This window comes from Gavialis gangeticus, unplaced genomic scaffold (genome assembly GCF_001723915.1).
Source record: "Gavialis gangeticus isolate Ggan-Ray unplaced genomic scaffold, GavGan_comp1, whole genome shotgun sequence".
NCBI lineage: Eukaryota > Metazoa > Chordata > Crocodylia > Gavialidae > Gavialis > Gavialis gangeticus.
This window is the reverse complement of record NW_017729032.1, coordinates 233,839,493-233,861,400: the sequence shown is the minus strand read 5'-3', so window position 1 is coordinate 233,861,400 and position 21,908 is coordinate 233,839,493. Positions and strand designations below refer to the sequence as shown.

The window sequence follows — 21,908 nt, the reverse complement described above, 5'->3', positions numbered from 1 at the left end:
TGGTCTGGAACTGAACTCACAATATCTCCGAGGTATGCCTGTATTGGGCTGAAGTCAATATACAAGTTCTCAGCACAGTACTGTTTCAGGCAATTGTCCATGCTGAAGGGAAACCAAGGGAAGAGGAGGGCTGACAAGATGCAGTCCACCAATTAGCACTATGGGCTGGGTCTCTCCAAAACAGAAGATGCCTCTAGAAGCAGACAAGGTTCTTTGAGTAGATGCAGTGTCTTTTATTAGACCAATTAGAAAAAAGTTTTTAGGAGAGACCTGCTTCTGATCTGTCAATCTCTTCTATTTGTTGCAGTGTGCACTGCCTCATGCCAGCCAAACTCCAACAATTTCTGTGGAGGTAAAAGCAAAGGCAGGGACTTCTCACCAACTGTGTACAGTCTAGCATGCATATAGCTGCTAGCTATATTCCTTGTTTCTTTGCATGAGGAGCAGTGCAACAGAAAGAGAGGTGGAGAGCAGAGGGGTGAAAAGGGCTTCTTGTACCTTACATTCCAACCCATCCACTGCACATCCATGTGGAGTTGACAAATAGAGTTCAGATCAGGTGCACAAAGTGGTGAAAAATTTCTTGTTTTTACATCAAACAATCAGAACTGTCTTCTTGGAAAAATGCCTAGTTCACTAGAATAGCATGGCACTTTTTTTTTTTTTTTGGGTCAGTGATGTTCCAATTTTCACATACTACTGAAATAAAGGGGGAAAATATATGTTGTTCCATGCTTAGCAAGGCTGTACAAAAAATGTAAAGATTTTCAGTTTGTTTTATTTTTGTTTTGATCCAGAGTACTGCTGTAACAAACTTACGAAGTGGCATTTCAACAAAAAATTATGCAAGTATTTCCAGTAACTACAGCAAAATTAGACAGCTTTTCAAACCACTTGTCAAAGATCCTGCAGTTGGTATTTCAAGTCAGATTAAATAATACTGAGCAAAGAATTTTAACTTCTGTCCAGGGCATTTTAATGAATTACTTTTAAAAAACAGCAATACAGGCTAGCCTATTTTTGTCAAGGCTTGTTTATTATAACACGTTAGACAGCCACAAGGGCTTTTATATTTTTAAGCTGTCTTGTAAATTATAAAATAAATTAATGCATTCTGATATTAGGATTAAAAGTTACAAAACTGTCTGAGATACCTACTAGAAGTGGTTAATTTCAAACTATTTCTCTGACTTTTTGGAACTAATGGAATGTAGCATTTACTGAAAATGATATCCTTTTTCTTTACATGCTCCTGAGTCCAATGTAATTCTTTTTTAAGCAGCTATAACATTATAGATTTTCATTTTTTCTCTAAAATTAACACAGTAATTAAAGACAGTCCAAGACTCTGGCTACAGTGACCAACTCTATATAGACTTCTAACAATCTTCAAAAACATAATTTTGTCACCTTTTCCAATCTAACAGAGATCAACCAAATAGGGTATTAGCAGAGCCTGACTTGAAAACTGACTAAGCTGTTCTAGTCCTATTTCACCTAAATTCTCTTTTTTTTTTTTTTTTTCTCTCTCTCTCTACTTTAGGATGGTTTCGTTCCCTGCAAACAGCAGGGAAAGACTGGTGATTACAAGTGAACAAGAGAAACACATACACTGAAATTACAACCACTGGTAGATTAGACCTCTCCCCTCAAGCTACTTTGGGCTTCCATTTTACAACGCTCCTGCCCCCACATTAAAGGGAGTCTCAGATCTAAGCAGCACACACTTGTAGAAACTACCCTTCCTCCCTTAACTTAAAAACACAGGTTATCTTGGTTCTCTAATTTCCAAGACACTTTGAAATAGGCAAGAAAAAAAAAGCCATGGTTTATTCCATCCTTCTGCTAGCAAGATATATTCCTTGCATGCATTTCCAATTACTTTGTCTCATCTAATCTTTTCTTGTCATCCATGGAAAACAGGTTGTCCTAGAGGTCTCATCTATATTCTAATAGCCTGCATGGTTAGGAAGATTTTGACATTTTGCCCAAAATTTCCATTTTGTTAATTTCATCCCAGTGCTTCTGGTTACACTCCCTTTTACTCTACTTAGTAATTCCTCACCCTTCATACTGTGAGCATGTAAAATTAGCCTTTCAGTCAAGGAACTGGCATGGGACTCTGGAGAGCTGAGTTTACTTCACCATGTTACTACAGGGTGCGTCTACACAAGGTATTTACTGCACCCCTATTAGGCTAGAGTAAACTAATTTACTCAGCAGCAGCGCACATGTAGATGCTGCCTGCTTGGCTAAGGCACAAGGGTGCTTTAGTGCAGAGGCTGCCTGCCAGCTAGCCCTCCACTAAAAAGTTCCCTCATGCCCCAGCCAGCCCTTCTGCAGCATGCCAAGCCAAGGGGAGCTGCCCCCAGGGTCCCATGCCAGCCAGGGCTGCTCCGACCCAGCTCCACATGCTATGCCTTGAATAAACTCTGGAGCTTATTGCTCAAAATGTAATGGCCTCCCCAGTTCTAACTCCCCTCCCTTCAAAGGGCTGTCGGTGATGCTGCTTCTGAAGTTACATAAATTGCATTTAAAAGTGATATTCTCTTACTTTTTGTCAAAAGTTCCAGAAGAAATTAAAAGAACTACACTGAATAACTGTTTTATATTCAAATAATGACTACCATAGAGCTTCAAGATTTTGTGCATTTTGTGTGTCCCTCTTAGTAATACATAAAGGCTCAAAAGTATGTGCCACACTTGGGATTTTGCAGGTTGAGAAGGAACCCTCCCCTGAAAAAGGATATTCTGGAATTAAAATAAGTGGGAAGAGTCTTTCCAATAAATTTAAGAAGTTAAGTTTCTTTGACATCCTAGACTGCACAGATTACCCCTTTGTGCAAGGGTGGACAATTATTACTGCTGGTCGGCCACTTAGGTTTTGGTGAGCTGTCGAGACCTGCTCCTTCAGAAGATATCATTTTAACAAGATTTAGATAAAATATACTCTTACATTGTGTGTGCGCGTGCATGCATGTGCGCATGCGTGCAAGAGAGAGAGCAAGCGAGAGCGGGGGGGAGGAAATCAGGCCCACAAAACAGATTTTGCCCACCCCTGCTTTTGTGTCAGTCTGGTCTTCTCTTGAAAGTGGGGAGGATATGGAATAAAAAAAAAAAGTCAATTTTTTTTTGGGAAGCGAGTCAAGCTTCTCAGTTCTTTTTTAATTGTTTTTATCCCCAGCATTCTACATGGAGAGAAACTTAGACCGTAAGAAGCAACTACGCATGAACAAGATGTAGTACACAACAGACAAGACCCATTACTTTATACAGATTACAACATAGAATAATTCTTGTCAGAGCAGGTGCCATTATATATGTAATGCACAAGTATTTTTTCAATAACTTTTACAGCCGGCAGAAACTGTAAATATACCTGCATACTCCCAACAGCTTCTAGGTCCAAGTTTAGGCTAACCATCTTTGATGCTATCCTAGCAACATAACATGCTTACCATAGAATTCAGAATACAATAAAGGGATTGTGACAGCATATCACTTGTACTGGCTCCCTGAAGAAAGGCCTGGCTACACCCTCGGTCTAACAGCCGATACATAACAAAGCTTCCTTGAGGACAAGCAGACCTGGCACTACACTGTTCTCATTAGTTTCACAGGATCATAAGAAACTAAAGCTGGAAGGGACCTCACAAAGTCATCTGGCCCAGTAGCCTCGCTCAAGGGAAATTATCCCTTACTAAACCACCCCAGTAAAACGTCTGTCTAACCTACTTTTGAAATTTTCCACAGATGGAAATTTCACAATTTCTCTATGAAGTCTATTCCAATGGTTGACCACTCAGTCAGAAAGTTCCTCCTAATTTCCAACCTGTGTGTTGTGCTGCAGCTTGAGGCCACTGCTCCCAGCCCTGTCCCCTACAACCATCCTTGGTGAACCCCACTTGATACTTCCTCCCAAATAGTCATCCAGTCACTACTGACAACTTGTTGAACATGATGAACTAACCAGTTACTTGTTCACCTTACGGTACTTTCCACCTAATCTAATTCCCTTACCTTGTTCATAAGAATGCTGTGAAAGACAGTGTTATGTGATAGACACTTGCTAAGGTCAAGGTGTATCACATCTCCACTGCTCACCCTCATTTCACAGAGCCTGACATCTTATCATAGGATGGAAGTAAGTTGATTAGGCATGACTTGCTCTTGGTGAATCCATGCTTGCTGCTCCTGATCACCCTGATCTCCTCTAGTTGCTTCACAACAGAATCCATGATCTTTCTGGGTACAGAGGTCAGGTTGACAGGTCTGCAATTCCCTGGATTATCCTTTTTCCCTTTCTTAAAGATGAAGACTATATCTGGCTTTTTCTAGTCATCCAGGACCACACCTGACCTCCATAACTTCTCAAAGACTACAACTAATGGCAAGATCTGGCCCTGCTATCTTGAAAGCAGTTAGGTTCTCTAAGTAACCCCTAACCTATCCTGCAACTAACCTAAGCTGCTTGTCTCCCTCCCTATCTTTGCTGCCAACTGCACTTGCCTGCTCTGCATCATCCATATCTACATTGCCTTCTGCATTCCTCAAGCAACCTATGTTTTTTTTGGTCTTCCTCTTACTCCTAACATACTTGCAGAATCCCTTTTTATTGCTTTGCATACTCCTTGCCAGTTACACCTCAAATTGTGCCTTGGCCTTCCTAAGTTTTCCCTTGTACAGCCATGCAATATTCTTATACTCTTCCCTAGTAATATGATCAAATGTCCACTTTTTGTAGTATTCCTATTTGAGTATCCACTCCTTGAAGAGATTGCCATCTAGCCAGGCTCATCTCCTGTTACACTTCCCATTCTTCCAGAGCACTGGGATAGCTTGCTCCTGAGCCCTTGAGGAAAACAAGTATGTAGGGCTATTAAATTCCTTTCTGACGTAGTAGAACAGTAAATACTGTACACTCAGGGTCAGTTTCCCTTGCATTCAGAGAGCACAGAATAAGCAATGTTTGAACTGACTGCTCATGAGAAAGGAGATGGACACCCTCCATATTTCCACTTTTTTTTCCCAAATGAAACACTTCCAGATCAGACCGGTCTTACCCCAAAGCATTATTTCTAACCTCTGCCCTCAAAAAGAAACATGCACATTTCAGAAGTTTACAACTCTTGCACTCTTTGGAACATGTCAAAACCAAGACTACTACTTTGCTCTTGTATGCGTGTCCCTCTGACAGCAGTAATAACTTTGCTGTAAAAGAAGTGTTTGATATTTGGGTTTTTTTTGGTTTTTTTTTTTTTTCTTTTTTTTATAACCAACCCTATTTATTTCAGTAAATTTAAAAAAGCCCCAACCGCTCCAAAAATCCCCAAGCCCACATGTGCACACACATATATTCATAGATGCTTAAATTTAAATGAAATAGATCCTCAGGTGGTATAAATCATGAAGGTTACATTAACTGTAACAAACTTTAGTGTCAGTCAACATATGTGAAAAAGTGTATGCTATCTCTAGCATAGACTGCTAGCAGTATAGTCATTAAAACAACTATTCGTAAAACTATTCTGGCATTTGTACTTTCCTTGTTTTTAAAGAAAGCTGTCTTACTGCACACACCATGTGAACAACAATTCTGAAGAGTAAACAGCACAGCTTTCAAAACAACTTTCAAAAACCTGCAACAAGTGCATGTACAGAAAGAAAACCTCTCTTCTAAATATTTTCCTCCTGAGTAACTCACTCAATAATAATAACTTCTGTTACCTGGTTAACTGGCTCACTTTAAAATCAAAAGGAACTAGCATAGAGTGCAGGAACATCTTGGCATTAGCAAGCAGTGGAAAAGGCCTCAGTAGATCCACTCAAGTCAATGGAGTTAAGCTGGTTTACATCAACCAGGGATCTGGCCCTGGATTCCCTAAAAATCACCAGTTGGCAATGTTTTCTGGTAATGGGATGAAATGACCTAGCCAAGTTGGGTGCAAGCTGAGCAAAGCCGAATGTCATCAAAGCCCTCTGCTGCTGAACCATACCAAAGGCCCCCTGTTACCAGAACATTACCAAGGCCTCCCAGCTCTGCAGGATGAATCCAATGGCAAAGATCCATGCTATTAATTACTGGAAAGTACTGTGGATGAAAGCATTGGCACTTACTTTAGCTACCATACAAAAATGCTGGCCTGGAAAGTACAAAATGATATTTCTGAAAAATCTTTTTATTACAATTCAAGATCATCATCTTAATTTTATTCTTCAAATCACAAAATACCTTTCAGTGCAGTCCTCTTTCAGCAGAAGTGGTTTCAACAGATAACCACTGCATGTTTGATCTATGCTAAATAGCCAAGTTTGATTCAAAATAGATGCATGCTTTTTAAAAAAAAAAAAAAAAAAAGCATGTATGAAAACCTGCCCAAGAAGCCTGCCATATCTTAAACTCCCTGACTTTTGCAACTGAAGCTTCTCTGAGGTTCTGCAAAGTCAGCTTCCCTATTTCTCCAATTTCAAAGATCTCTTGAGGTATATGCTTTCCCCACATCTCCCTAATGAGAATGCATGTGGAGATTCGACAGGGGTTTTAAATACAGAATCTAAATTAGGACTATAGGGAAAAAAATGACACACGCTGAAATCTTCATCCCTGGGATAGCATTATAGCTGCCCGAGAACTAAAAAATGAATCTCGCTTATTCAGAGTAGAGAAGAGGTAATCAGTGTATTTCAAGTTACAAAGTACCATCAGCTGTAAAATACATACTTTCACATTCCTTTCAGTTAGCTCTTCCCATACTATAAAATTAATACTAAAAAGGTAAAGGGGGGGGGGGGGGGGGGGAGGAGAGAAGGAGGGACACCTATGAGAGACAATGGCACCTCAGCATTAGGTGGATTTCTTTCATTCCCTCCTCTACACCAAAAAGTGTTTTAATAAAAGGTGGCTTACCATACTTCAAGACAACATAGTAGTTCTAACTTTGCTTCAGCATGCCCTCAGCACCCTTTTTCAGAAGAAAAACAAGCTCCTCAGGCCAAGTAAAAGTAAAAACTTTTGATATAAACTCTCACATCCAACAAAACAAACTCTATATACAGTATTTCTTTTAATGTAGCTAGCATTCCACCTTCCTCCCAAATGGCATTAAGCAACAGTTGTGCTATATAACACAGTCAGCACATTTTGGATACCACAGATTTTGCAAATATGCTAAAACGCAGTCTTTTGGTAGAGACCCACTCATAATGGACTGGGATTACTCACCTAGTCTCATAATCTGTTGTCTTTTGTCGTCTCTTATTTTGTTTCACAAAATGTGTAACATCTTTGTGGCTGGTTTCCATTATCCTGCCAAAAGGTCCCCATTACAATTTGCTCTGTGATTAATGTGTCTACAGCAAATGTAATATCTGCCAGGGCCCCTGATATTCAAGAGGGTCACAGAGGTGAAAAGAATGTCAGTGCTTTTGGTAGCTAATGGTACATGCCATTCTTCCCCCCCTCCCCACACCACACCACAAAAAAGACAGAAAGGCCATGAAAAATGTCCCACTCAACAGCACCAGAGTGACATTTGACAACATGGGGAATTCTGCAGTAAAGTATCTGCATAGGGCTAGTCCTAAAAAGGCAAAACTCTCTCATACTATATGCAGTCAAAGACCTGAAAATAGCAGAATTACAGGAGCTCTCTCTTCCTATTTGCAGTGTCAATCTCTCTCAGAAATGTTAAGTCCTAAATTTACTATGAAGAGAATGAGGAGGGTCAATGGTATTCATTCAGGAAACTGCCCACTCTCCAAAATACTCAATGTTCTCTAAGCAGTCTCATGTCACAAATAAAGGATTCAGAAACAAAAAGCTGGGATCCTGAAGCTAAAGATTTGTGAGGGAACCTGACAGTTAGGCACTACAAATCTGGAAAACAAAAAGAGCAAGGACTTATGAGCACAGGTGTTGACATTCCCCTTGGTGCACAGAAAAAACAGATAACCTGTGAGATCAATAAAGACTAAACACAACCAAAAAACAAAAATCACTGAAGAATAAATGTAGGGCTCTCAATCATGAATATTTTCACTGTAATGTGTATTTTTTTTTTTTTTATGATTTGGAAGACAGAATCAATTCTGTATTTTGAACACTACAAAGGACTTCAAGATCTTGACTCAGCCCTGCCCTATAATTTAAATTAATTGCCAAACACTCTAGTTCCCGGAAACAAAGGTCTGGAATAAGTATCACTGTTGATCTTTTGGATTGGCCTTTCAGGTCTCAGTGAAATAATTAACACTCATTGCCATCTAAAGGATAATATGGAAAGTGGTGTTAGGACAAATCCTTATTACGGGTTGCTCTAAAGAGCCTGGGGGTACATCCCATGATTTTCAGATCTTGCCTCCTGTCACTAATTGTCCCCAGAAAGGTTGGAGGACAAAATTAAAACAAAAGGCCTTTGAAGTAAGCTGAACATCCTGCAAGATCACATCACAGAGACTTTGCCAGAAAAGACGAAAACAGAGACAACTGTATTCTACAGCCCTATCCAACAGGTCATGTCAACATGGGTTCTGTGTTGATAATGTCTTTGAAGAAGTAGTTCTCCACTGCCTTGTATCTATTTTTTTTGGTCAGCTGCAGGCAGTACCAAGTCACTGTGAAATGTTACCATCTTGGTTTGGTAAGAGTGTTTTCTTCCTTTTTTGTTGATTGCGAATCAGTGTAAATGGCTACAGAAGTTATGTAGAAAGGAGCATCTGGGCCACAGCATCCATATCTGATAGTGTGAAGGAGAGTAAGCATCTATCTCTATGTTGGCTCATAGGAAGTAATCTGTGGCAGGGCACTGTTGGTGCCTGCCACCTTAACTACTCAGCCAAGCAGCCAGCAGGTGCTTGACTGAGGTGGCCATTTTAGGTCTCTGGCCACCAATATAAACAGAGCAGTTTACTGCTGGCAGGCAGGCAGTAACACTGCCTGGCTGCAAGGCTGCTTGGAACATCTGAAGGTAAAGGCAGGAGGGGATGGCTACAAGGTTCCTGGTCCTGGGCATGACCTAAAACTTCACGCTGCTGGGTGTGGGTGGCCTGGTAGGGCTCTCAGTGGTGCAGGAGCCCCCAGGAAATGCCAGGCCAGTTACCACCCCGGTGAAAGGCGGGTCAGGGTGCTTTAATAACCGCAGCTCCCACGACTGGGTAGGTTACCCACTAGTAGGGTTCAGAAGGTGGACCCAGGAGTGAAAGTGGGGCTACTGACTCAGAAACGTGTTTTGAAATCCCTCAAGTGGTCAGTGCTGGGGCCAGGACTGGAAGGGTCAGAGGGCCAGGGGCCCACCGCGAGGGACAGCCAGAGCTGAGGGCCTGGAGTTCTGACTGGCCTGGAAGCAAGGCCAGGGTCAGTGTAGCCAAAGGTCCCAGGGGGACGACACCCATAAGAGGGAAGAGGTCAGGGAGCTAGGCAGCCTACTATGAAGGCAGAGTAGGCTGCCTGAGGAGAGTAATCTAGTTGGGGTCTGATTGGAGGATTCTGGGGCCCAGTGTGGGACCGGTGAGATTAATAACAGAGGATGCCATCTGCGAGGCTTGGGCTGCGGTGTAGGGGAGGAACGGAGCTGCAGATAGCACCTCCTGGCATGGGGGCAAGAAGTGGGTAGCCTCCCACCTAATTAACAACCTAATTAAACATCATCAAGGCGTGGTAGGTGAGAAGGCAGGAGGTTGACCCAGAATAGGTGGGCGGGGCCATTGGTAGACAGGCTCCGAGAAGGCCTCCTGTTCCATAATCCCATTCCCAAATATCAGAACATTATCTTCTAAAGAGATTTCTACTTGTCCTTATTGTTGATGAGCAACTGAAAAAAAGTTTATTCTGTACTTTAGGATGCTAGGAGGAAATGGCAAAGATTCCTCCCACATTTCCCATAAATCCAGTCTCAAAACAGTAAGAACAGAACATGTACAAGGCAAATGCAATAAGGTACCTCTTATCCAGCAAGGTCTAGTACTTATTCACGTAGGCATGGACATAGGAAACACGGGGTCCGCTAAAATTAATGGCAACACTCCCCTTGACTTCAATTGGACAAGATATTATCCTTATTTTGCTCCCTCCCATCTCAACATCACTGTATTATCCCATATTCCCTTCTCTCTCTCTCTCTGCTTTAGCTCCTGTCTGCCTTCCCTCCCATGCATACAAAAGACATCTTTGTAAAGCACCTTTTATATCCTTTCATGAAAATAGCCACATAAAAAATACAAATCATCATTGTTACGTACTGAACACAGATAATTACTATATATTAGTCAATCACCTGGGATGCTGGGAATACCCTTCAGCTCCTAAAGCCATGAGACCTGATCTCTCAGCTAATGGACATCTCTATAAGCTAGTATAGTAAGATGCTGGATAGCGCAGCTTTTACAAGCCAGCATGCTCCACTAACCGGCATGCTGGCTTGTAAGATAGAAGTGAAATTGGAAGTGCCCACCGTGGCACTTCCACTTTCTCCGAGCCCCTTCCGTTCTGCTGAGCCCCCACAGCTCGAGGGCATAACAGGCTGCACAGGGCCATCTGGGGCCCGCCTCCCTGTCCTGCAGGGCCCGTGGGATGGGCAGCCATGCCACGGGAGAGGCTGAGGGAAGCCCCAGACACAGCAGGAGAAGCGGCAGCTGGGGCCACTCAATTAGTCAGCATATATTGTTATCCGGCATCCCGCATTCCTGGGGGATGCCGGATAACAGAAATTTTACTGTAGCAGCAAAGATATTCATACCCTCTATGTAGGAGAAACTCTACTGGACTTCACCATAATCTTCTGTCTCACTCAATATCATTCTAGTAAGTGAAGAAAAAAGGGTCTCCTGCCAAAGACTGCCTAGAGGAACTATCTTACAGTAATAAGCAAAGATATGCCTCCTGCCATATGAAGAAGTTTTCTGGAGCAGGGAGGTAGTTAGCCATGTTAAGTCTGAAGTCAGACAGAAGGTGGCATAGATGCACTCCTTTATAGACTAAAATGATTTAGTTGTAAAAGCAGAGTCTAGATAATGAAGTCACTGTCTTCTGTCAGAACAACAGAAATCAGTATCAGATACAGCAGTGGTTCTCAAACCCTTTTAGACTCAAGACATTTCTCAGAAGATGCCAGCTCTTATTTTTCAATCATTTGTACTACATAAATATAATAGAGCAATACTTCTGTTGAAAAGAACTCAGAAAGATGACAACAAGTCAGAATGTTTTTAACATTATGGGTTCCTATTTGAAACCTCTGGGTTTATTTTGTAAATCATGTTTGGACACCCAACAGTGCTAACATAGTTGACATAATGCTTTGAAAGGTTCTCAAGGCACCCCATGGCACCACAGCACCCTGGTTGGAAACTGTGGCTTTAAAGGGCTGCTTGGGGCCCTCCAGGCCCCACACCTACTACCCCCATCCTCATGTACCCACTCCCTGCCCCAGAGACTGAGGGGCCCAGGCTTGGGGGCAGAGGGAAGCAGGTCAGGAGTGAGGGGCACTGGGTTGGGACTGGCCATCAATGTTTACAAATGGGTCCTGGTACAAAAAAGGTTGAGAGCCAGTGGTCTAGAGAACAGAGGCTGGAACATTAGGTTTAGGGAACTTCTTTTCCAAGTCTTGTACTTAATCGATAGTAACAGGATGCCCCTACAGGAAAAGCTCTGCTTTGCAGGTTCTGAAAATGACTCCAGAGGGAGAGAAGTAGGAGCACCATATGGCACACTCCATCAGATAAGAACTATGAATTCTGCACTTAACAAAATGGTAGTCTCAGTTTGTTGACATTGTAACAAGCATCTGTTATCTAAAATATTGCTTAAGTGCATAAACTGCTTAAGTGCATGGCATCTTTCTACCCCACTGTCTATTTTGTAATTTAGCTATACTCTAGTTAACAGCATATGACTTGGAACTGTATCTGTCAACTTTTTAGCTAACTGTACTCTCTTGAATCATGCAAGGGACAGACAAAGGAAAGCAGCTGCCAAATGACTTATTAAATGCCTACAAAATGAGGGGAGCTAGTTCATTTTGTGGCTCCTAATTCTTTTGCAGGGAGAGTGCTGTGTGTATTTAACCAACTTTGTTTACATTACATTTGAATATATGAGCATTCCAGATAAGTGCACAGCCTTTTTACAGGTCTCAATACTAGACATTTCAAATGGAAAGTACTATACAGAAGTGGACTGACACAATATTTTGAATGTTCTAAATATACTCTAAACCCCAAGAGTCTAGACACACAGGCCAGTAAAGATCCATTTAAAAACTTCCTGGAATGTTTCAAAAGCACATTGGGGGGGGAAAAAAGGGCTATTTTGGGCTGGTCCTCCATGAACTGGCTTAATATTATGTGGGAACACAAAGCATCCCATGTATAGTGTCTGATCAGTCATCCAGGCATCCCAGGCTGCACCTCTCCTCAACTTCCCCTGCCCCCAAACACATGGAGGGCAAGGGGCTGCTCTGGAACTAGGGTGGCCATCATAGGGGACAGTCCAGTTGTCCTCTACTGCTATGAAACCAGATGCCTTTATGTCCTCTATTTTTCTATTGAAGAGAAAAATAGAGGACATAAAAGGTGTCGGGTTTTGTTTCAACAGAGAAGCAGAAAACCAGAATGTCCTCTATGATGGCCACCCTATCTGGAACGCAGCCAGTACACTATGGTCCAAACCCCTACTCCTCATCTGCCCACCCCAATTCTGGGGAGAAGCTGGGAGTAAGAAGTGGAGAAACTTTTTAAGTCCCCAGACTAGGCAAAAATCCTGCCCCCTTCCCCCACCACTCTTACCACCAGCTCCCTTCCCCTCCATCCTCAGCAGCACATTCCCTCCCCGTACCTTCCCTGCCCATTGCTGCTGCAGTCCCCAGCTGATCTGGGGGAAAGAAGGGACTCCAAAGCTACTCCTGTCCTGCTGTAGTCAGGAAGAAGTACAACAATGGGTAGGTTCATCCTCTTTGCCACCCCCAGTTGGGTGTTCCCTGCCAACAAATACAGGGAGAAGAAACCCACTTATTGCTGCTACAGCTGTCCTCAGCTGGAACAGGCCAGGAGCAGCTCTAGACCCCCAGTTAGCTAGGGATAGTGGGCACAGCAGCAGTGGTAGGCAGAGGAAGACAGGGAGGAAATGAGAGGGAAGAGAAGACATGCTGGTTAAGGGGAACAGAAAGGGGAGAGAGAGTCTTACCCACTTTTGGGATAGCTCATATGGCATGGTCTGAAACGGGGGTGTGACCACACCACTGCACACCCTCTGTAGCTTCCCTTGCCAGGTACTGGGTCTGTGTGGCCCTCAGATGGCTGCATACTTGCCTGCTCCCCGCTTGTCCCGAAATGTCTGCAGCTTTTCAATCCCCGTCTCGAAAACTGCACTGTCAAGTTCACTTCCTAGCTAGAGACCCCGAGCTCCAGAGTGCCAAGCTTGTTTGGGGCAAGGGGGAAGGGAAGGTGGAGGTGTTCCCAGGGACTGAAGGGATGGGGCTGTATGGCTTACCTCCCTTGCCTCTATCAGAGGAGTTGAATTCACAGGGAATGTTGAATTGATCCAGCGCCTAGCTACCCCTCCACTCTTCCCTGAAGGCAAGATGGTCAGGGTACTCTTAACAACCCCGGTGGTGTTTTAGCAGCAGTGCAATCCCTACAAAGGTAAGAGTCCAACTCAGAACCCTTAACAGTGTATGTGAGGACACTTCTGTCCAGGAACAGCTGTGAACTGGTTCACAACTGATGATGTTCTCAATGACAGCTCAAGTGTTGTCTGTCCACACCATACGTGTCTGTAGCAAAACTGCAACCCAGAACTTCAGAAGATCAGGGAAACAGCTGAGGGCTTTTAAACCAAGCGGGAAAGCTAAAAAAAAAAAAGGGAGATGGGCTTCTAGAGGAGACATTTTCCTTACCCTGACTGTTAAGCAGCAGGTAGCCTGAAAGGAAACCAGCAGCCATTAATTAAGAGAAGTTATCTAATGCTTATGGTATGTATTCTCCTGTTTACAACAGGAAGAGAAAAAGAAAAGACCAAGAATGGAAGTGGATGGACTAGACTACAGATATTAATTATTGCTGACTGGTTTTACGCTTACTTCAATACTGATAGGTACTAGCTTTATGATGAAGCCCTTCCTAGGATGGGAAATAAGAATAAACACTGGGGAATGGAGATCCATTTCTTCAAAAATGCAAGCTACAGCAAACACACTGAGGTCAAATAAAACTATTATTTGCTTTTTCAAGCATTCCTTTCTTTAGCTGTTAAATAAAAACATTACCAAACCATTTTATGTAATAAAATTTAACCTTATCCTGACCTTCTATATTAAGTAAACAAACCTTTCTAGCCAATAAGCTTCCCTCTGAACTCTGCAAGATGATAAGCAATACCTTAATTACATTCATTTACATGACTTTGAAATTGTTCCAGACTGAAGTCAATGACTGCAAGGTCACAAAGTACAGGAAAGTATAATAAAGAAAGATACAGAGGGACAGTTCACCCAAAAAAGGTGTGGCAACCCCTTCTCCCCAGGTACTAACGGCATGGATACCAATAAGCAACTGCCTTTTCCTCGCATGTAAACACAAATCTTTTTTTAAAAGCCTACCAATTTAGCATCATCTTTTCCTTCTTTGAAGACCATCCAAAATTAGAGGACAACCAGAATTACTTTTAAATACCTAATGACCAATGTGATCAGTATATTTTATGCAATTGTTTTATATCATTCTAATTGAGAACATAGTACAGACTGGGAGAAAGGGATGATAAAAGCAAATGGACAAACACGCTAACTGCTACTGACAGCACACTGCCACATTCAGAGCTTTGAAACAGGAATGCTGTGCTCCAGTTTATTTAGTAACTTAGGCAACAGAAAAGCTACCATCTTAACTGTATGCCATAGCCTGATCTGTGAACGGTAAACAGGGAGTGAAATCCTGGGCCCATGGAAAACACTGGCAAAATTTCTAGGGGTGCACTGATAGATTTTTTTTGGCCAATACCAATGGCTGATTATTAACCAACCATATCAGTCAATACCAAGCTGATATGCAGCTTGGAAAGCAGTGTCTGGCCGGTAAGTCTGTGGAGGGGAAGAGGCGTGGGGAGAAGGGGTGTGGGCAGATCAAGGCCCCCATGAGAGAGGGAAGTGGGGCTGAGGCAGGGTGGGGCATGGGACAGAGCCACTGGCAGCTTTTCTGGGGAGGGGGGGAAGTTGGTACTGCCCAGCCAGGGTGGTGCAGGGTACAGAATGGAGCTGCGGGCTGATCTGATATGGACTGATATATGCACCTCTAAAAACTTCCATTCCCCATATAATGGTATCTAACCTCAGTAAGTCAGTCTAATTAGACAAAAATGAAGAATCATATAATTTAGGCTATACTAGAACAACAAATACCCCAAATTCATTACTTGTATACAAGCAGAAAGTGTTTTCACCGAATCAGAAATGATTTCAACAGGGACCATTCTTAAGTAACCTAGTAGGGCACGTCCGGATGAGTATGCATGTGCAGTCTGCAGAGCCATCTGTGGTGCCGCACATGCAGGCTTTTACTGCACTGGGAGATCCTGGTGTAAAAAAAAAAAAAAAAGTGCCAGAATAAAAGCAGCACGTGTGGCTGCAACATGCACTGCCCGAAACCAGATCCCGGCCAGCCAGAGCCATGCTCTGGTTGCTGGCCAGGCTCCGTGCCCCCAGACTGCCACTGCTACAGCTCATCCCTGGTGCTGGCCCAAGCCTCCCCTACCACATCCAGGGCAACTTGCTGCATGCCAGAGCATGTGTGCAGGGGCCTGCCTGGGGACAACTAGCAACACCACAAATGTATGCCACTACTAGTTTTCCCTGGGAAATGCACATTCCCACTCACGGGGATGTGCCTGTAGCATTTATGCTAATAAGCCCCAGCAGAAGACAGAGACTATCCATCCCATTATCTGAATACAGACTACTGCTTTAAGTGTCATTGGTAGCAATGGAATTAGCATAAAATATAGCACAAATGCGAATACAGTATTCAACAATGCCAGAATTATTTTGTTTTGTAATAAACATATTTATATTCTTTTGTTCATAAAGTTTTAAATCTCAAGTATAGCCTTTGGTTATAAAGCAACCACGTATCAGACCACTGCAGACAACAACAGTTTCTTAGTATTAAATCTCCCTGCACCCTTAGTTTACTAGCCAAGCACTTTTACGCAACTCTCAAGCCAACAACCTTCTGCAATTTAAGAATGATTTAGTGCAGGAGAAGCAATGAGTATTATAAAATTTATGCTTGTTCACCTTCTCTCCCCGCAGAGAAGGGCAAGATGTTTTTTTCATGTAAATATGTATTAGATCCAAATCATTTCAATGAATATTAGTCCATAGAGAACATAAGGCTGCAAATAACCATTTCAGCTCCACCTTACTAAATAAGCTGCAAGATACTGATGTGGTCTTGCTCCTCCTAAAGGACAGTGAAAATATGCCCATTCTTTTCAAGCAAAAGTAGAGGAAAAGACCATCTCTCAAGAACAAAAGGCAAACTAAGGAGACAATAGCAAAGTCAATTAAGATGAAAACAAACTCCTTTGCAAGATGCCATAAATCATAAAAAGACACAATCAGTAAATCACTTTACAAATCAGCTGTAAATGCTGCACCAGAGACATATAAGAAACTCTTTTCCAAGTACCAATATCAAATCTCTAGAGTTTTAAATTTTTCCATGGTGTGACAGTAAGAAAATTGCATGACTGTGCTAAAAGCAAGAAATTTTAGTAAATTATTTTAATACATGATGTAGGAATATTACAACCCAGGTGACAACCACTACTTAATGTAGTCTGTTTTTCCAACTTCGTTTATATACAGATATCATAATTTGAATTGAGGGAATGGGACCAGGCAAACGCCTTCAATATGTTTTTAAGTGTTCTTTTACTAAGTCGGAACAGTCTTTGTAAAACGGAAGAAGGCATTTCTTTGGACCATTTTACTTTAAGAAATAAAGAAGTTTGCAGCATGTTACTGCGAGGGACATTCATAGCCAACAGTTTAATGCGCAATGCTTATTTTCATGAAGTAAGCTTTTCATTGGCTTTGAAGTTATCACAGATCATGTGGGCTGAAGTCATACCTTACAACACAGTCTGACCTCTGCTTGACTTTAAAATAGGATAACCACCCTCAACTATGTACGAACTCTGAACATTAATCAAAAACACTTTTATTGCATCAACAATGTATTAATAGTCTTATATTAATAGTAATGCTACCTTCCTGACTTTACAAAGTCATAAGATAGCAAGAAATGTAGTCAGATTTATTATTATTACACCACTCATTTTATTTTAGTTGCCTTATGACACAGGAGGAAAACCAATCTAAGAGCACATGGTGCAAAGAGAAAAACATAGAAAAACAAACTAACATATATGCACAAGTACCCTGGCATAGAAAATATTACCAAATCAAGTGAGAAGAAAAAAGACATTTTTAAACAGCGTGAATCTCTTTACATCCACAACTTAATCTTTTAACCACAAATTATTACTGAGACAAGGAACTGCTGGACAAATGCATTAAAAAGTAACGGTTATAATACCATTCCTCACAGGTAGCAACTTAAGGTATTTTTATGCCAAAGATATTTCCTTCTCTAGTAAAGATTTACACATTGAGCAAAAATTATAGCTCAGGATTTAAAATCAAACTGAATCAAATTTCCCCAGCCCCGACTCATTTCAGTTCAAAACACCTGCTTTAGAATCCCTGCAGCGTTTTTCTTATTCTATTGTCAACTTCATTGCTGTTATCCCCATTACAAAACAGTTGACACTTAAAACAAAGAACAAGCAAAAAGTACAATATTCTTTAACTGACATTTACTGCACTGGCCTTGGACTTCTAATCTCTACCAGACGGGCACACAAATCAATCCATCAGCTCATAAAGGTGTGCTTTTTTAACCTCTAAAACAGATGGGATTGGCTAGAAATGTCTGGCATGTCAAACTGCTAATCACTGTTGCCCTTTGCACAAAATAACCCACTTAAGTTGAGGCATGGTTGCACTGTAACCAACATTAGTCTGTGGGAAACCCATTTAACTGTCACATACTCCTGCCACTCCTGCTCTCCCTTAATTAAGCCTAATGCCTTATGCTTTGACCTTTTGTTCTAGCCTATTAACCCTATCTAGTACAAGTTCAAATATGTTAAACTAAAAACTTTGCTGTAAAATATTAAGTGCCAAGCCGCAGAGAGCATGAGGGCCATTTTTTGAACCCACAGATTACAGACTTCCCACAACTGAATTCATTTGGCTGGCAAAATGGCAATATCATGAGCGATACTTCCTACAGGACACCATAACTATTAACTAAAGCCACAAGCCAGTCTTCCCAGTAAAATATTCTCTTTCACTTCTGTTATATACAGTATACTCCAAACAAGAAAAAAGGCTTCCCCCCCCTGAAACAAGTGAAGTATTTGCTCTTTTCTTAAAACATCACATCCTCCCTCAGGCCTCAGGAAAACATTCTTTGTTAAATAAAGATACATACATATACCATTAGTCAGACCTAGAACACGGTCGTTTTTATGTAGCAAGGTCAGTTTTTCCTCAATGAGGGCCAAATTCTGACACCCTCGCTCACTTTCAGTAGCCTCACAGACATCAGCTGGGCTTCTTGCATTTTAAGACACTACTTGCACCAAGTGGTGGCAACTGGCTTCAAACACTTCACTTGTATTACGGTGTTCTCAAACTCCTCAGCTTTATAATCCCCCTTTCCATATTAGAGCCATGTAGAAATCTCCATTCCATTTAGCTGGGATCTGTCTTGTACACGCTCACAAATAGCAACATGGTTCCCTTATCTAACATCATATGGGAATTCTTGCTAAGAGGGATAAATCTATGTAGAACCATACCTTCTCCCTATCATACCCAAATTTATTTTTACTTCAGAATTCAAAAGATGCAAATGTTTGGCTTAAAACACACACCCCGCCCCCGAAAGTAAATGCTCAGGACTGCTCGAAGTATAATCATGATTTCTGCAATTTCCTGGATTTCACCTATGACTCAAGAAATACTGTATTTTTTTTTAACCTTTGGGAAGATTTGTGTAGAAGTGTTAGACTTAAAGAAGCTATAAGCTCAATGACAAGATTAACATCTTTAACTGAATCCTGGAGACTCCTTTTTTAACCTGCAAACAGTTACATTTACAAAGCAAGAACTTTATGGAAAGAGTCTAGAACGTAGACTTAAAACTTCCAGTGACAAAAACAAAAAAGACAAAACACCTTCTAACACAAGGTGAAGCACAGAATGAAATGCAACTGGTATGAATGGCATGCAATACAAATTTAAGAGAGAAAGATAGGCATAGTAAATGAATACTTAAAAAGCATAAGCCAGACTGTTTGTGCTACAAAAACAGTACTTGGATGACCTACTCTATATGTTTGTATTGTGCTGGAGGGGCAGAGAAAAACAATTTATAACATCCATGTTATACAAGTTAAGGTATTTTCTTAAGTTTATAACATAGCTAGCTTTTTTGACAAGCTAAGATACTTTATGTAGGATATTTATTTATTATTTCACACTGCCAGATGTCAGCCAGGAAATACAGCTCCCTGTCTAGATAGATAGATATTATATCTCATAATATAATATTCTCTCTCTCCACACAATCTCACATTATAAACACACACACTAGATAGACAGATATAAAATATATGTGTACGTGTATAATGTGAGATTTTATATATGTATGCAATTAATCTCATACACACACACATACGTATGTATGTATACATACGCATATACACACGCCCCTCATAAAAACAGGCAAGTACAGATCTCTAAACAAACACCTTAAACAAACAGTATCACATCACAAAAATTGATTACACCTTAAACCGCTTGTTTCCACAAAAGCCACTGGTTCTATTAAGCACAACACCGCATCAGGAACAGAATTACCATCTGCTACTGACCACAGTAATTCAATTCAAAAGTTTAAAATGGCCAATTAAACCCATGAATTTTAATTGTAATTTTTATAACTTGCTCCTTTTGACATCAGCAAAAAAAAATCATAAATAACTTTGCCTTAATCTTGATTGCTAAGATTAATAAGAAATACCGCAGTGCACCCAAAATGATTCTCCAAGTTCTTCTGTATAGTCAGAAGCAACAATCTCTAGCATCAGACTAATGTAGGCACTCTTCCCTGGTTCCCTTTGCTGGGTACATCCACATCAAGTATGTTGTTCTGTTCACCTTAAGCCTCTAATTCTTATTCATGCCAAGTCCCACTGAGTGCAGGGGGACTGGACTTTAAGAGAGTAGTTATCTACAAACTTAAATGGTCGTCTCTGCATGACTGAAAGCAACAATCAAGAGACATCTACGGGGATTATCTTTAAATATCAAAAGGCAATCCAATTTGGGAAATGAGGACAAAACTAGCAGATCCAACCAAATTGGAAGTTTTACCCAATGTGTGCAAACCCTTGTAATATGGTACCCAGAAGCCATACTGATATCAGACACATTTTAAAATGCTCACGGGCTTGGTTTGGGCTGATTTTCTATAAGTGATGCCTTTAAACGTCTACATTTATATTTTCTGTCTTCTTTCACTTCTACACTGCATCAAAACAAGGTCCTTCTCTATACAGGAATAACCACCCAAAACAAGTGTTGCAGTGTAGGCCTTGACATAACCAACACCATTTTGAAGACTTGACATAACTGATGCCATTAGCTGGATATGGGGGAAGCATATAGCAGCTTGAGGGGGTGACCCATTTAGCTGACCTACTTAAATGACCTACTGAGATCACCTACTTGGCAATAAGAATGATATACCCAGCAATAAGAAAGTTGAGAGAGAGACTGTGAATAACGAAGTAACAGGGATAGTTACTATGAAGGGGTGATTGGTAGGAGCCTGTGATATCCTGTGGAAGCTTGTCAATCATGGAAGGAAAAAAAAAACAATCCCCCCACCACAACCTGTAAGGATGTATAAATAGCCAGAGAATAAGCTTAATACTTGGGAAGCCGAAGAAGCAAGCAACACCCAGCTGCTGCGACTATGATCCCCAGTGCCATGTCAATGACTGGCCAGCTAAGCCATCGCATTGTTCGGAAGGCCTACGTAAGGATACCTTTGTAAATTGTTCAGATTTTTATTTTGGTATTACGTAAGCATTTAATAAATTTTGGATCCGAGTCTGGAATCACCTCAACAATCATTTTACTCCATCCATGCCACCCCTCAATCAAAATTAAGTACAACAGAAAAACTTCAGAGATCACTGTTACCCAAAATTCATGATCTCTCACACAAAGAGTTAAAACCTTTTCTCCATTTCTTGCTTTGGTTGAATTTTAAATTTTAAAATGATCATCCTAAAATGAACCATATAATTCCAAGACTAAAGGTTTAGGATAGTAGGTTGTGCAACAAACCTTACTACAAAAAAAAGGGGAAAGACAAGGCATTCTCCGGGTAGTTCATCTAAACAAACTATTTACCTTGACAGTGGTCCCATCTGGAAGGCCTTTTCTTCAGCAGTTTTCAGGAATCCACAGATGCATTAGTTTTCCTAAGCAATTCCATGCTTGATCTGTAAAACAACAGCCACCTATGAATATCTGCATAACAGTCTCTCCAAATGCTGACTTGCCTGTTTATTAATAGGCAGTTAACATTCAAAATAAAACCTAAAACTGACAAATAATGTACGATCTAGGTCAAGACAATAAATGTAATTTTCATTCAAAGAGATTAAGACATTAAATACAGACTAAATTTATTGTCCAGCTACACAGACTATTTAAGATCAAAATTACAACAACTATGTACAATGTTGTACTCATATACAACCCAATTAAAAA

At 41.1% G+C, this 21,908-nt stretch overlaps 1 protein-coding gene across 3 annotated transcripts in view; it reads right to left on the bottom strand.

The window, feature by feature from the left end:
• NRIP1 (nuclear receptor interacting protein 1) overlaps nt 1-21,697 on the bottom strand; it is an 88,568-nt gene extending 66,871 nt beyond the window's left edge. For all 3 annotated transcript variants that reach the window (XM_019524883.1, XM_019524884.1, XM_019524881.1), the window contains exon 1: nt 21,546-21,697. The gene's annotated coding sequence lies outside the window, so the exon portion shown is untranslated. The remainder of the gene's footprint in view (nt 1-21,545) is intronic.
• Nucleotides 21,698-21,908: the final 211 nt, after the last annotated feature.